Source organism: Solanum lycopersicum, chromosome 9, assembly GCF_036512215.1.
Source record: "Solanum lycopersicum chromosome 9, SLM_r2.1".
NCBI classification, from domain to species: Eukaryota; Viridiplantae; Streptophyta; class Magnoliopsida; order Solanales; family Solanaceae; genus Solanum; species Solanum lycopersicum.
The window spans coordinates 42,356,710-42,374,006 of NC_090808.1; the positions used below are offsets into that span (position 1 = coordinate 42,356,710).

Genomic DNA, 17,297 nt, shown 5'->3' on the forward strand with positions numbered 1-17,297 from the left:
TTATTTTTATTGTTAAATCGGCATGTCTATATATTGTGTACATAGTTTAAATCTGAAGCATGATGGCTAAAATAATATCCTGATAAAATGAAAATGATGCATGACTAGGCATAGTAATTGATAAATGTATGGCTCTAAGCATGACATAGAGATACACCACTGCATGACCCTAACTCTAATATTCGAACTAGGTGTCTGATAATCAGGTAGAGTAATGAGATGTCAAGTGAGTGTGAGGAAGATTTGAATAGTCCACTATTTGTACTAAGCTAGAACATGACAGGTTAATCCTGCTAAAAGTATGTTGTAATAGACAATTAGGAAAGGATAATAGGCACTTGTTCAATATTGACCATTTTTAGCCTAAATAAAAACACAAATGAAATTAATTCCTCTTTGATTCAAATGATTTGAGATTAAACTAGACCTTTCTTTTTCACCCCAACTGATCTTTTCATGGCTATGACCCAACTAAGGGTATTGTGTACATTGACTGATGGAAAAGCCATGAGTTGAGGGTGCTATTATGAGGAATGCTCTGGAAAGTGGGGTTGAAAGAACAAAGAGAGAGAAAGAACAAAAGTAAAGTGACTCAAGAAACAGTTGAATCAAAAGTTAAATAAAAAAATACAATAAATACAATCAAGAAAAGAAGAGAGTCAGTTACGCAAATGAAGAAAGAAGGGAAAATATCAAGGTAAAAGAATATGAGAAATTGGCTGAAACAAAATGATGAAAACAGGTATGTTTAGCCGATATGTCAAGGAGGGAAAAAAGTCACTAAAGTATACCTAAATATACCCTACCTGACCCGGAGCCTATGTTACAAGCTAAGAAAGTCCTATCGTGATCCTAAGAGTTGTATAGCGAACATAAAGCACTGAAAATAAGGGCAAGCTTATGAAATTATGTATGAATAAGTTGTGAATTTGTTCTGAGAGTGAGTGTTAAAAATTAATCCCTATACTCAAAATGAAATCATTGTGTGAAAAATGAAGATGTCCTTTTGAAGTGAGGACAGTAGTTGCAATACCGGAAATATTAGCACTTCGCTGAGAGGTTGAAGAGGATAGGTTTTAGTGCGGGGTGAGTCTGTGTCATTGTCTGATTACACATAATTCAAGCCTAATAGTGATAACATGCATAAATATGATGAGCATGATCGGGATTGATAGCCAAATGATTGCGAAACATAAAACATGGATACTATTGTACAAAGATTTTGTAGTGGATCATAGTGTGTCACTTGAGGACAAACAACCAATTTAAGTTGAGGGTGTTGATATACCGTGGTTTCACGATATTTTTAAAGCTTTTTCCTTAAGTTTAGTGTGAGTCCAAAAGGCTTCTTGTATTAATTTTTATGTATGTTTCTCTTTATTTGCATGAAATCTGTCTAAAGATGAAGTGGGTGTTTTTGAGCAAGAAATGTACAAAAATACCACCTACGGAGCTTTTGACATTCCATCGTGCCAGTGACAATCCGTAGGTGGAATTGTAGTGAAGCTGCTGAATGATGATGGGGAAGTCTGACCATGTGTGGGGTAACGAAGTGCATCACGGACCGCCGTAGCAATGACAGTTTGTCCTGCTAGTTTGTCGTGATGATCAGAGAAGTAGTCTTAGTACCCATAAAGAGGTTAAAAATCAGCATCCATTTAAATAAAACTCAGAGAGAGGGATTGATTCATTTGCTTACTGAATATTTGATGTGTTCGTTAGGGAAGTCAGTGGCATGCAAGGGATGAGTACCGATGTTGTATCTCATAACCTTTCGATTAATTTGGGTTCGATCCGGTAAAGCAAAGACTCGGAAGTTCAAGACAGAACTAAGTTTAAAGATCAAAGAAGAGATCACGAAGCCAATAAAATCTCGATTGGTTGAAGTGACACAATACCAAACTTGGTTAGCCAATGTTGTTCCGGTTGCCAAGAAAGACGGAAAGATCACGATTTTGCATTGACTATAGAGACCTCAACAAAGCTAGCCCGAAGGATAATTTTCCGTTGTCGAATATCACATTTTAATTGATAACTATCCCAAGCATGAAATGTAGTGATTTGTGGATTGTTAACCAGGTTACCACCAGTTGTGATGGATGAAGAAGATGCATAAAAGACAGCTTTTATTACACCTTGGGGTGTATATCATTATAGGGTGATGCCATTTGGACTCAAGAATGTTGATGCAACCTATATGAGGGCTATGAAGACCATATTTCATGACATAATTTATAAGGAGATTGAAGTTTATATGGATGACGTCATGAACAAGTCCCTCGAGAGTTTGGACCACTTGACTCATTTAAGGAAATTCTTTGATCGTTTGCGTCTTTACAACTTGAAGTTAAATACCACCGAATGCGCTTTACGAGTTCCAGCTGGAATGTTGTTGGGATTTATAGTCAGCACAAGGGGTATTGAGCTCCACCCTTCTAAGATTAAAGCAATTCAAGAGTTATCTCCGCCGAAGACGAGAAAAGAGGTGATGAGTTTCTTAAGGAGATTAAACTACATCAGCCGATTCATAGCTCAATCGAGCGTGGTATGTGAGCCTATTTTAAAGTTGTTGAAGAAAGACGGCCCGACAAATTGGGATGAACTGTGTTAGGCTACTTTTGATACTATCAAGAACTATTTGTCCAATCCACCGGTATTGGTTCCTCCGCGTGAATGGAGTCCTTCGTTGTTGTATTTGTCAGTCTCATATAGTGCATTCGGATGCGTACTTTGTCAAAATGTTGTGCTTTGACGTGGCTTGCCCAGAAGGTGAGACATTATTTGTCTTTTTATACTACATACTTCATTTACATAATGGATCCACTGAAGTATATCTTCTAGAAGGCGATGCCGACAAAAAAGTTAGCTAAGTGGCAAATGTTGTTGAGTGAATTTTACATTGTGAATGTGACTCAAAATTCAATAAAGGCACAGGCTTTGGCTGATCATCTTGCAGAAAAGCTCGTTGATGAAGAGTATGAACCATTTAAAACTTATTTTCACGATGAAAAACTGTCATTTGTGGGTGAAGATATTTTGAAGCTTATCCAGGTTGGGGATTATTCTTTGATGGAGCGGAAAATCATCAAGATAAAAGTATGAGAGCAATCTTAGTGTCAGAATCTGGTGAGCACTATCGCATGGAGGCTACGCTCCGATTTAATTGCACGAACAACATGGCCGAATCTGGTGAGCACTATCTCAATTTCTTTCTAAGTGGAGATGTCCTTTATTGGTGGACTCAAGATTTGGGTCTTCTAAGAGGCGTTGAAGTCGTCGAAGCTGCAAAGCTTATTGAACAAATACATGTAAGAGTTTGTGGCACGCATATGAATGGGCTCAGTTTGACAAGAAAGATCCTTCGAGACGATTATTTCTAGATGAATATGGAGAATGATTGTTGAGAGTTTGTGCAGAAATGTTATAAATGTCAAGTGCACGGTGATTTGATCCGAGTGCCATCTCACGAGCTTAATACTATGAGTTCACTTTGGCCATTTGTAGCTTGGAGTATGGATGTCATAGGTCTTATAGAACCAGCCGCTTCTAATGGACAGAAATTTATTTTGGTTGCCATTGACTACTTCACCAAGTGGGTGGAAGCAGCTTCTTAGAAATCGGTAACCAAGAAAGTTGTAGCTGATTTTGTTTGCATCAATCTGATATGCACGTTCGGAGTACCAGAATCCATCATTATTGATAATGGTGTTAATCTCAATTGTCACTTGATGAGAGATATATGTGAGCAATTTATGATTACTCACTGAAACTCAACCGCTTATCTTCCTCAGATGAATGGAGTTATAGAAGTGGCCAATAAGAATAACAAGAAGATTTTGAGGAAAATGATTGACAACCACCGATGTTGGCCCGAGATGTTTCCATATACTTTATTGGTTTAACGAACGGTTGTCAGAATGTCGACTGGAGGTATTCTATAACTTTTAGTATATGGAACAAAAGCAGTCATACCCGCCGATGTTGAAATACCGTCCTTGAAAATTATCCAAGAAACTGCGCTGAGTAATGCGGAATGGGTTAGCAAGTGAATTGATCATCTGGCCTTGATCGACGAGAAGAGAATGGTTGCCGTTTGTCATGGTCAACTATATCGACAGAGAATGATTCGAGCTTTCCACAAAGAGTCTGAGCCAGATTTTTTTTAAATTCGCAGTTTTTCCCCATTATGATGAGTATAAAGGAAATTCGCACCGAATTAGCAAGGTCCTTATATAGTTTGCAAAGTATTATCCAGAGGTTCTTTGGTGCTTTTGGAGGTGGATGGCTCCGCGTGGCTGAAACCGATCAACTCAGATGTTGTCAAGAGATACTATGTGTGAAGCTTCGGTTGGCATTTGTGTTGTTTACTTGTAATCATTCTGTTTGCTTGTATTTGTTTTGCTTAAATTCTTATTTCTTTGTAATGATCTACGTTCGACCTGAATTTTTAAGAATGGGATACGTAGGCAGCCTATGTCGGCTTCAGTCACCCCTTTTTTCTCTTTTATATATTTCTTTGTAATTGAACTATGTTCGACCTGAATTCTCAAGAATGAAATACGCAGGCGGCCTATGTAGGCCTCTGTCAGTTTCTTTATAAAATTCTCTTTTTCCTTTAACCTTGAGGGGGAACTACATGTAACCGGATTCCTTCCTCCACGGGATATGTAGCCACCACAAGGGTTCGATCATATCTCCCATAAGATGTCTATTCCTCTTTAAAACAGAAACTTGGACAGAATTTTTGAGAGGGACTCAAAAAATTCTCTAGAAGAAGATTCTTCCTTAGCAATTCAAGGCTGAAGATACTTAGAGATGTGTGACTGGGACAGAATTTTTGAGGAGATCTTCGATCTACTCAGTTACAATGAAAAGATAAGAAAGACAGTTAACTAGGACAGAAATTTTGAGGAGGGCCTCAAAATTTCAGCATGGATATACATGTTCGGAGTGACTCTGAAAATTCCCCAGCGAATAATCAGATAAACCTCCAAGCATTAGTCTCAAAGAAGTTGCTAAGCCTCATACGACATTACTTAGCAGTGAACTTTTTCAAATACTATTCCTCGAAAATTTATTTCTCTTAATTTTTTTCCCTTTTATGTTTCATTTGTTTTGGCATAAAGTATTTTGTCTTATCTATCGAGAGTCGGGAGATTGGGAAATCAATAGGAGATAGCAGGGCAAGGAGCAGACAATTGAAGAAATCGACACAGATCAATCCGTTTTAAAACCAATGATTTTTCTATGGATGCAGGTCTATCGCTGTACTTTGTTACCGGCAAAATTCTTCTGATCGAGTAACGGGGAGAACTCAAAAAGGGAGAAAACTCTCCCAAAATCAACAGTCTTCAAAGGTGAAGGAATCATATTATATCGCTTATGGCGTAGACTTGGGAATATGATTTGCTTATTTCAGTCAATTTCCCACAAACATGATGTTTGTAAGGATTGTTCAGCTGTATTCGAAGGTGAATAAACCAAAAATCTCAAGGAAGAGTTTATGGTTTCCATAAAGGACGTCATTTGCATCATAATGTCAAAAATGATACTATGCATCACCCGGGGATGAAGATATTAATGCCCTGCAGAAGATCATGCATCGCGAGTCAATATACATGCATCGCGGAAGAGCACGCATCAATATCCATGCATCACAAGTCAATATCCCTGCATTGCAAAAGGTCATGCATCATAGAATATCAGGCATCGCGGGTCAATATTTATGCATCGCTGAACACCATGAATCGCGAGTTAATATCCATGCATCGCGAGAACATTTCATACATCATAGAAATTTATGCATCACGAGAAGATTTAATACAATGCAAAAATTTATGCATCACGAGAGGGAACCACAGGTGAAGATGATATCAGAAAGGATGCAGCACAACGTGGAACTTTTTCTTAGCAGCGAACTAGGACAAAGTCCGAAGAGGAGTGTCAAACTCTTAGGACGCGAGCAGAGGAAAAGACTTCCACCACAATCAAACCACATCCCTTTTAGAAGGCATGTGGGTTTTTCTTTGGGTTTTGACAGTTTCGGTCTCGCATTTGGAAATCTTGATATTTACCGGAAGAAAGTTTCCAATCAGAGTGACTATGCACCAAGAGCTTTGGAAATTACGTCCCTATGAGTTCTTAATTATGGGTGTAAACTACACCACAATCATGACTAAGAGGTTACAAGCCTCCTTGTTCATACTCGATTTAATTGGTCACTCGTACGAAGGCAAAATACATCTAGCACAATCGATTTCTCATCCACCAACAGATTTGAACTAAAGCAGCCTGATTCCTGAGGTTTAAGGATATGTGGGCGAGCTCAATGTTGAAAACTTGGCTATATTCCAACAATCGCTCTCGAATCTTATTCTCGAGCTTTTCAATACCTTCATAATTTGATATCGAAGTAGCTATTGATTTCCTTCAAATTCAGGCGTTAAATCAAGCTTATGGAACAACAAGTGGCCTGAATTCTCATATAACCTGAGATATGTAGGAAACCCATTTCTGGGGCTCGGCCATAGTTTTTAAAGATCTCTGTCAAACCCTTGTCTTACAGACGAATATGTGGTTGGTAAAAATTGGCTTGGTCAATTTCATGTTCCTATAATTTCGTTCATCAATCTGAGTAAAACGAGGTACAGTTGTTGACAACCAATTTTCACTCTCCTCGGTAGTAATTAACTAGAGAGCTTCTCAAGTAATTTAAGATGATTAATTTTATAAATTAGTATGTATATATGTGTGTGTGTGTGTGTCTGTGTCTGTGTGTGTGTGTGTGTGTCTGTGTGTGTGTCTGTGTGTGTGTGCGTGTGTGTCTCTGTGTGTGGGGGGGGTGGGTGGGTGTATGTGTGTGTGTGTGTGTCTGTATATTAAAATTATAGTAAAATATAAATTTAGATTGAGAGTTATAAATTATAGTAAAATATAAATTTGGTTAATTGTTCCATAACCAAATTAATTATTTTTATTTTGTTAACATTAAGAAGCTTGTTTAATTAATTTATCTCAATATATTTCATCTACTTACCAAATACTTTAATCCATTTGGGCAAGCCATTTTGGGCTCCTATATGTCAATTTTCAGCAATCAGCCCCCCCCCCCATTTTATGTTCATTACCCCTCATCTATCAGCCCATTTTAAATTCCAAATACGTGACCCAATATTCCAAGCCCAACAAATTGTACGAGCAGCCACAACCTCGCATATCCTATCCATTCCATTCTCTTTTCCTTCAACCCGACCCAAATTATGTGGTTAAAGAAAAGCACCCATTTGCACAAACGACAAGAGCATCGAAATTCACAAGTGACAACCAAGAGGTTCACGACGTCAACCTTTGTACGCATCTTTAGTTAACTCCCTTTTTTGTTCTTCAACACTGGTGGTACCCACAATGGATAACCTACTTAAAGCATCTTCAACTATGTGAGTCTTACATGGGTGGTACAGCATAATCTTGTCATAATCCTTGAGTAACTTTAAAAATCTCCTCTGTCTGAGATTTAGCTCCTTCTAAGTGAACACTTATTGGAGGCTCTTGTAATCCGTGAATATGTCAACATGAACACCATATAAGAAATGTGATATCTTCAAGGATAAAACTACATCAGTTAGTTCAAAGTCATGTGTGGGGTAATTCTTCTCATGAACCTTCAACTATATAGGGGCATAAGTTGTAACCTTTCCATTCTACATTAACATACAACCCAAACCAACTCTCGATGCATCACAATACACCACAAAACCTTGAGTATCCTCTTGTAAGGTAAAAACTAGAGCATTAGTTAATCTTTTTTTCAGTTCCTCAAAGGTTTTCTCACAAGCTTTAGACCATTGAAATTTGACTATCTACTGAGTTATCATGGTCATCGGAGACTAGATAGAAAAAAACCCTTCGACAAATCTCCCATAATAGGAAACCTAACCCAAGAAACTTCTTATATCGGATGGAGATGTGTGTCTAGGCCAACTCTTAACCGCTTCAATATTTTGGGTATCAACTCTAATCAAATCACCAAAAACAATGTGGCCCATGAACGCCACAGGATTAACACAAAACTTATACTTCGAGAACTTGGCATATAGCTCCTTATCTTTCAAAATCAGTAGAACAATCCTAAGGTGACTAGCATGAACTTCTTCATTCATTGAATAGACCAGTATGTCATCAATGAAGACGATGACAAAGAGATCAAAATAAGGTTTGAAGACTCTATTCATATGATCCATGAATGTTGTTGATACATTGATCAAACGAAAGGACATAATCAAAGAGTCATAATGCATGTATAAGGTTCTAAAAGTTATCTTTGGAATTTCACATTTCCTAACTTTCAACATATAGTAGTCTGATCTGAGAGTAATTTTCAATAAGTAATAAGAACCTTGAAGCTAGTCTAAAAGATCATATATCCTTGGGAGAGGATATTTACTCTTAATGGTCATCTTATTCAACTGACGGTAGTCTAAACACATCCTAAGGGTACCTTTCTTCTTTCCCACAAATGCAATCGGAGCTCGCCAAGGTGAGACCCTTGGCCGAATAAAATCTTTATCTAACAAATCTTTTAATTGTTATTTTAGCTTATTTAACTCTGTTGGTGTCATTTTATATGGATGAATAGAGATAGGAAGAGTATCTTGAATGATGTCTATGTTGAAGTTTATCTCTCTTTCACGAGGGACTTTGGGTAGATCATCACAAAAGAATTCTGGAAACTCTTTCACTATAGAAACTGAATGTGGGGAATGTAACTTAACACTTGATTTATAAAATCGGACGAAGTGATAGATACTTTCCTTTGCAACTAACTTTCTCGCCTTAAGGTAGGAAATGAAACGACCCTAGGCACTACTGAACTACTACTCCACTCTATTAATGGCTCATTAGGAATCTGGAACCTTACAATCAAAGTTCTACAACCTATTGACACATAACAGGGACGAAGCCAGGCCATACCCAGAATGACATCAAAATCTCCCATGTCTAGCTATCAGCCATGGTGCTTTTGTGATTGATTGACATTAGACAATCACGATAGAATCTTTCCGCTAGAATAGACTCCCCAACATGTGTTGAAACACAGAAGGGTTCACAAAGCTTTTCAGGTTGAATCTCAAATTTATATGCAACATAAGGACTTATGAAAGATAAACTTTCTCATGGGTCTAGCAAAGCATAAACATATAAAGTAAAATTTTTTATCATACCCGTGACAACATCTAGAGAGTTCTCTTTCTCTTGGCATCTAGTGATTGCATAGAGATGGTTTTCCCCTCCACCAGTACTAGAACTTTCTCCTCTAGGTGCAAAGCCATCTAGTGGAGAAACTAATGACGATTGGGCTTTACTGCTCGGATTACCACCTCCCTGCTTATTTTTTTGACCCTCATTCATGTAGTGACCATCTTTACCGCATTTGAAACAGCCTGACTGACCATCATGACACTTACTAGTGTGGGGTTCTACTACACCTACCACATGCAGGAGCCCAACTACCTCTTTGTTCCATACTACCTTAGGACTGGGCTGGTCTAGCCTTAAAGTTCTGCAAATTCTGGCCATTGTACTCACCTCTGTTTCTTGGCGCAGGTGCACTAGTAGATGATGATGCATGCCCCTTTTGTTTATATAATGTTGATACACATGATCAACCCTTATGTTGGTCAGACTCATTCCTGTCTTAGCTTTCTTATTCATGTAATCCTCTCTATGCCTCACCTTTTAATCTTCAACTTGTTGCACAGAGACCATTATCCTTGAAATTTCAATTTCCCTAATTAGCATTGTTGCCCTACCTTCTTTTCTTAAAGCACGACCCAAGCCAATAACAAACAAGCTCATTTTTCTCGTTATGTCCTTAACAATCTCAGGAGCGAAGTGAGATGGTTGGGTAAGCTTCAATCGATATTCATGCACACTCAAGGAGTCTTGTTTCAGAGTAAGGAACTCTCATACCTTTGCTTCCTTAAGTTCTCAAGGAATGGAACGCCCCAATAATGTTTCTTCAAAGCAAGCACAATTTTGAGGTGGTGCATCCTCACCTCTACTCTCCTTGAACTGATGTAACCAAGTCCTAGCAATATTTTTGAGTTGATATGTGTTAAACCCTCTAGGTATTAACCACATGCATCACGTCAAACACCTTTTTGAACTCTTCGACAAAGTTTTCTGGATAATAAGTAGTGCTTGAACTGGTGAACCCGAGAGCATTCACTCTCAGGAACTCACGAATCCTCGAGGTGTCGGCCCATTGTTGATAAAAGATTTTCTGTGACCAACCTGGTTATTCACTGCTTGGCTTATAATCTAGAGAGACTTATGTAACTAAGCATTGGTAACCTCTCCTTGAGGTTTCACATTCGGTTCATTAGGAACCTCTGGCTCTTCAATATTCCTTCTGATTAGACGACCTCGTATTGTTCATCATGGAGGCATATTTATTTGAAACACGGGCAAACACAAATCAGATAGAGAATTTTAGAGATGAATTCTAACCCATGAAACAAATACAAAAGAAGTAAGAAATTCCTAAATGGTGTATCCTCCTTTTCATAGTTGTGGCGCGCTTCACACTAATGATTATGACTCTATAGACACGGCTTCATAGACTCTCTAAAACTCTTGAACTCTGGGCTCTAATACCAAGTTTGTAACGCCCAGAGCCTACACCCTGAATGTGGTCCGCATCAAACGATCCTTACTGGCCTTGAGTGAACCCTTGTCCTAGCTTACTTAACTAAGTGGAAGAATTAACTTAACTCTAGTGTAAAACATAAAATATTCTCATAAAAAATACTTTAAACTATAGTCTTGGAAAAAATGACACTTAAGTCTCAAAACAATATATGTATATTTTCTAATAAAGAGAAACCCAAAACTTACTGTCTGACTATCTATTTGTTTATGAAGCCTTTTCTACTTCTAAGATGAATGTTGGGAAAAACCTCACAAAATTATATAAAGTAATTACGGAATGAAATTTAAAAAGTCCTAGTCAATGCAAGGAGGCTCACAACTAACTCTGAATTCTCAAGCTGGATCAACAAGGCGCTAGACGCTGATTTGGGTTACCTGCGAGTGCATCATAAGATGATGCATGACATATGATATCAATACATTCAATTCACAAGTATGTGAGTTATAATTTTAACAACTACTACTAAGCTTGAAATGATTAAGAATTAACTTACCTTGTCTCTACTCAACTAAAAAAAGTCAAAACGCAATATAAAGCACTAAAGACACATGCAGTATATATAAAACTTGCAAAACAGTGTAAATACTTAATTCATTAAAAGTAATGCAATTATGTACTAAACTTTACTTATATGAAAAAATTAATATAGTTTTTGTGGGAGATTCTCTAACCGACAAGCATCACTATCAACCTAAGTGACAGTTCAACATCTTACCTCACGTTGCAAGAGGACCACTCTATACCATGCGTAACGATTGAATCCGAACTACTAAGTCGATCCACTAGTCTATACTAAAAAGAACTAAGGAATCATCTAAAAGTATGATCATTTGTTTGTCCATGCTGGCTTTATCGTTTATGGATACTTGAGTTGGCATGAACTCGCGTCCCCATATCGGTGCTCAATAATACTCCCGAAATACTCATCCCATATGTTTTTTAAAACGACTTCTTCTCTGGTTTGAGGTAATTGCTGAAACATAGCTTTAAAAAACTCTCTTGGACATCATAGTTCCTGTGTTCAAAACTAATCAAAGATTCCGTGGAAGTCTAGCTTTCTTTCATTCTCAAAATGTGAAAAGAATTATAACTCTTAAGGACTAATTAGTTCCCTTATTGCTTTTGAGAAATGAACTCGCTTTTTGTTCTTAACTTTACTTGAAACATAACTCTTGGGGAATATTAGTTTGCTTATAGTTTTTGAGATTTAAACTCAACTCACTTCTCATTACTCAACTTGTATATTGAACCTTAAAACAAAGTAAAAAAATGTTTGTTTAAGACTCTTGAAAGTTTTAAGATTTCTCTTTGACTTGCTTCTTAACTTTTAGACTTGACTCTTAACTTCTTCGACTTTGTTCTTAACTTTCCTTGAATTTTATTATGGATTCAAGGACCATGATCATATGTAAGTCGATGATTTACTGATGTATAGATGTAACTTAGAGTTTTCGAATCAACAAGGAATTATAGGTACATAAATTAGGATATCGTATGAAAAGATTGGGAGAAAATGAGATCTTCAAGTGACCCTGCGCTCTGAGAGGTGCCGGGTGCCAAAGCCTGAAGGACAGGGACCTTTCGAGGAGGTTATGACTAGCACGGCGCGCTAGGACCTGTTAGACAAAGGTTGCCCTTAGGGGCTCTGGCAAGCGTGGCACCCTAAGGCTTGTCAGACTCGATTTTTGACTTTTCTTGTCGGATTTTCAATTCAAAATCTTCCAAACTCCCATGGATATCACCCTCAAACACATAGGATTACTAAAATACTCAATACACAATATGTTACACTTGTAAAACAGCTCGGAAACACGAATCAAACAGCCAAAGATATTTTACAACTCAACCAACAAGAATTCAATGATTTTCATCAAGAACATCAATGTTCATCATTCAATCTAATTTAATTGCGCTGAATTAAGCATATTGTTGTGTGAGTGGAAGAACCTAAAACAAAAAAAAATTCACATGCGTTATAGGTATCACCCCCTACGAATTCCTTTCAACGATTTGGCGTTCTTCAAGAATTCTTAGTCTTTTCTCGTTTCTCCTTCTTCTCTTCTCTTTTCTCCCAAGACTTAAGCATATTCAATCTTTTAAAAAATAGCATAAGGCTTAATTTTACACCTTATATAACCTTAAAACAAATAAGTAAATAGTAGTGATAAAAGACTACTTTACCCTTACTAAAACCCGGATTGAATTTTCCTAAGTCCAATAACCCAACTTCCGAAAGGCACATGTCCCTCATAGGACATCAAAAATGAGCAAACTCGGTGGCGTTAGAAAGGTCTCTACAACGTCTTTCCAATCATATAAAGAATTGGCAGTAACTCATCCTGAGCTAGAAGTTATGGCCGTTTGAAAATGATAAAGAAATAACTTTTACACTTCAAAATTTTTCCATATTTTTCCTGTTCTTTCCTAAATTAACTATTCTAAGTTCTTTTTGTTTAATCCTAGCTATTTTCATTTATGAGATGTTACACATAGATAAAAGCAACTTTTATTAAATTTGGAATACCTTTAATAAAGGTGAACACATCTTGTTGAATGATGATAGCTCTCCAAACAACAATTTTTGAAGTGTTTGACATGCTAGAATTGAGTTTTATCTTTGAAAACAAATTTCGAAAATGTTGTACAACTTATTCTTCTCCATAGGTAATTTTTTTACCATGATTTTTTTTTCTTTGATTAACCATTCTTTCTTTTTTGTGCAGCTGATTTGTTCTTTACGTTTCTTGATCTTATTGAAACTGATTGTTTCGATCAAACTCATGTAATTTTCTCTCAGTGGAATGTTTCCTTTTTCCTTATCGTTTTGCTTGTTAGAATTGTTGTAATGTCTCCTTTTATAAGGGAATTATTTGTATAATTCATATTTATTCAGTGTCAACTTAGAAGGGGTTTAGGGTTTTTTTCTATTTAACTACAATTTATTGACCTTGATAACTTAAAAATAAATTAATGTTTGACATTGATTGTGTGATTGAAAGTTTCTTCCTTTTCTTTGTTGATTTGTAATATTGGAAATCTTATCGAGTATTTAAGTCAATCAGGGCGACCCACCTTACAATAAGGGGTGTCATTCGACACTTCTTTCATCAAATATTTAAATCACTATATACACATTTCAAGAATATATATATATATATATATATATATATATATAAGCGTGGGGGGGGGGGGCAGCACAGGAGAACTATTTCTTGTCCCCAAGCTTACACTCATGGTTGACTACAAGGGGGAGACTAACTCAAACATACAAAGCTTAAAACTGAATAAAGCGCAATGAACTCATTTACAAAATCATTAACTCTGAATAAAATAGTATATTAAACTCACCAGAAAAACTAATCTCAAGTCTTTAAAATATTTAATAAAATACAAAAGACGGATTTCGCAAACTTTACCGTCTATCTATGAAGCCTTTAAATAATAAAGATAGAAGTCGGGATATGACCCACGACAACTTAATGAATTTGAAAACAAAATGATATCCCCTTAATGCAAGGAGGCTCACAATACCTAACTCAAACTGCAAGGTGACTCAAAAAATAACCAATTGATTAAATTTTAAAAGAATCTAATGAATAAACGAATTTTAAAGGAGTCGTCACCTAATTTTTGAAAAACTAGGAAACCAAATTAAAGTTATATACCAAACCAATTTGATTATATGTAAGAAGTTCAAATTATTTCAAAGGGAAGGGGTTAGGCACCCTTCGGAAACCACAAATGTGGGTCCCGACTGAATTCATTTTTTAAAAAAATTGAGGAGGAGAATAAATAATGTACAAAGTATAATAAATATTTAATATGAACAAATAAAATAATAAGAAAATATATGAAACGGCGTACAGTTTGTCTGACGTCAATAATATAAAATATATTTGAATTCCATTGGAATAGCTTCGATGAGAAGCAATTCCGGGATACCAATGAACACACTTAGTAAAGAGTTAGTGATAAACAAATATGAGTATTTAATAAATAAATAACTGAAAATAACATTCGTCTTATTGACATGGAAGACCATGAAACTCGACGGTAACTTCTTCATCGGTCTATTTTATCAGATACATATATATAAATTTGAACTAAATTTTTCGTCTTTTAATCATTGGGAAGACCTCCAAAATCGACGTAGATATTTTACCATTGACCAGTTTTACTAGTAACAACTAAAATGATATAATAAAAAGAACAAACAACAATGGTAGACAAATAAAATGAACATTAGATTTGTCGGACACTTTATTAAATAGTGAAGGAAGTCAATCCAAATAAATTGATTAAAAAACTATATGTGAATCAAATGGAATAGCAATGCAAATCTAAAGTTAATGGAAAATGGAAACATAATAAACATATGTAATAATTAAAAAAAAAACTATCATATACATCCATATATTTGAAATGCGGAAATTACTGCTAACTCAAACGAGTCAAACAAAAATGGCAAAAACAATATAATGAGATAGTGAAAACAAGCTAGCAACTAACAATAACAAAATCTAATAAAATTAACTAAAGAAACAATAAATTGATTAAGCTTAATCGTCATTAAAAATGCACTTTTTAATCTAAATTAAAATAATGAAATAGAAATTAACAATAAAACAAATGAAACAAAAATAACACAATGTTATTATAGCAATTATGCAGAAAACAATGAAAAAATTTAGAGAAAAGTTTAAAAGTAAAAAAACAATAAATTAAGAAAAGAATTACACTAACTTATAATTATAGCAATTATGCAGAAAACAATAAAAAATTAGAGAAAAGTTTAAAAGTAAAACAACGGCTTACAGCAAGTATGAGGAACGAAACTACCGCACAAGAAATAACGGTGACCGGAATTTAGAGATTTAAGAGCGGTGCATCTGTTGCTTACCCGGAATTTGAGCTTGTCCAGCTCGTTTGCTGCGATAGAAAAGGCTAGAAAGGGTTTCAGGTTATTTAGCGGAGAGCTCGTAGATGGAACTGGTTCGAACAGCTAGTTGCCTGCGTAAATGGAAAAAGAAAAATGTTAAGGGGAAAGGGGATGTGTATTGGAAGTATACTTCCGCCAGAACACGGAGCTTTAGAACTGCTGACTGCTTTATTCCGCTTCATCAGAACTTGGAGCTCCTCGGCTGAACTACTTGGAGCGGCGAACAAAAGGGAAAACAGGATGGGATTTGACTTAGCTGGTTGTTTTGTGAGCTTGAGGCTTGCTGGAAAAAGGTTTTGTGTGTTCTGGTGGTTGCTTTTCTGGTTGATTTCTGGTGTGACTGCTCGGATAAGAAGAGGCATAAGAATGTCCATGTTGTGGCAATTCCACCCAGAAGGTAATAGGTTACTCCTACAGCAGGTCCAAGGCTCTCCGCTGAGTAGTAGCAGCAACTTTTAGTTTATTATGATTCCAAATGATTGATTAAATAAGTTCTTACCAAACCTTAAAAAATTAACCCTAAAAAATTTATATCCCACACTTTTATTTTTGACCTAATCTATACTTAAATAGAAAATATAATGCTATGGGCCCAAGTGTGTGGGCTTGAAATTGTGGCCTAAAATTATGTGTGACAAATTTTATTTGTATTTGAATAAAATTTTACATTGTGCAAAATATTAAAGAAAAGAACTTAATGACGTAACTAATGATATGTAATGATGGAATTTTAAAATTAACTAATAAGAAATTCTAAATTTTAATAAATATGGATACTTATCGATAAATTTATTTAAAATTATAAAAAAATATATTTTAGAACTATTAAATAATTAATCTTAAAATTTCGAATTATTAAAATGTTAGGTCAAAATTGGGTGTCAACAATTGTCCCTTTCGTTGGATATGATTGATGAAAGAAATCGTGAACAACGAAAATTGACAAACCCGATTTTGGCCGAACACATGACCTTTATAAAAAGTGTGGTTGAAATGTGGTGGAAGTTAATCCCAGACTTTCCTCCAAAAGGTTCCACGCTGTGTTGCGTGCTTTTTGAAGTTGTCTGCACATGTGACTCAATTGAGAATTATCTTTGGTAGGATATAAATGCATGTACATCGTTAGGACGAATGAAAAAAGATAATTCATCGGTAGGATTTTAAATGTATGTCCATCGGCAGGATGAATGAGAAAAATGATTCATCAGCAAGATTTTTAATGTGTGTCCATCAGTAGGACGAATAATTAAAAAATAATCCATCGGTAGGATTTTGAATATATGTTCATTGGTAGAACGACTGAAAAAGATGATGATCCATTGGTAGGATTTGAATGTATGTCCATCGGTAGGATGAACGAGAACAAGATAATCTATCGGTAGGACTTTAAAATTTATGTCAATCGGTAGATGAATAAAGTTATTTCATCACAAGTTTCCTCTGACTTGAACGTGGAATAGATAGGGTGCACATATTTCACCTCAGAATACATGCCTGAAATGAAAATATCTTTCAAAGCAAGTTCCCACCGACTTGAACGTTGAAAAAAAAGAATGCACATCCTTCACCTCCGAATAGATATGACTTAAATGCAAATATCTTTCAACGCATGTTTACACCTACTTGAACGTTAAAAAGATATGGTGC

At 35.9% G+C, this 17,297-nt stretch overlaps 1 long non-coding RNA gene across 1 annotated transcript in view; it reads right to left on the reverse strand.

The window, feature by feature from the left end:
• Positions 1 to 16,198, reverse strand: part of LOC109121033 (uncharacterized) — a 66,119-nt gene extending 49,921 nt beyond the window's left edge. The window contains exon 1 of the long non-coding RNA XR_002028437.3: positions 15,612 to 16,198. This is a non-coding gene — a long non-coding RNA (uncharacterized lncRNA). The remainder of the gene's footprint in view (positions 1 to 15,611) is intronic.
• Between the last annotated feature and the right edge of the window lie 1,099 nt (positions 16,199 to 17,297).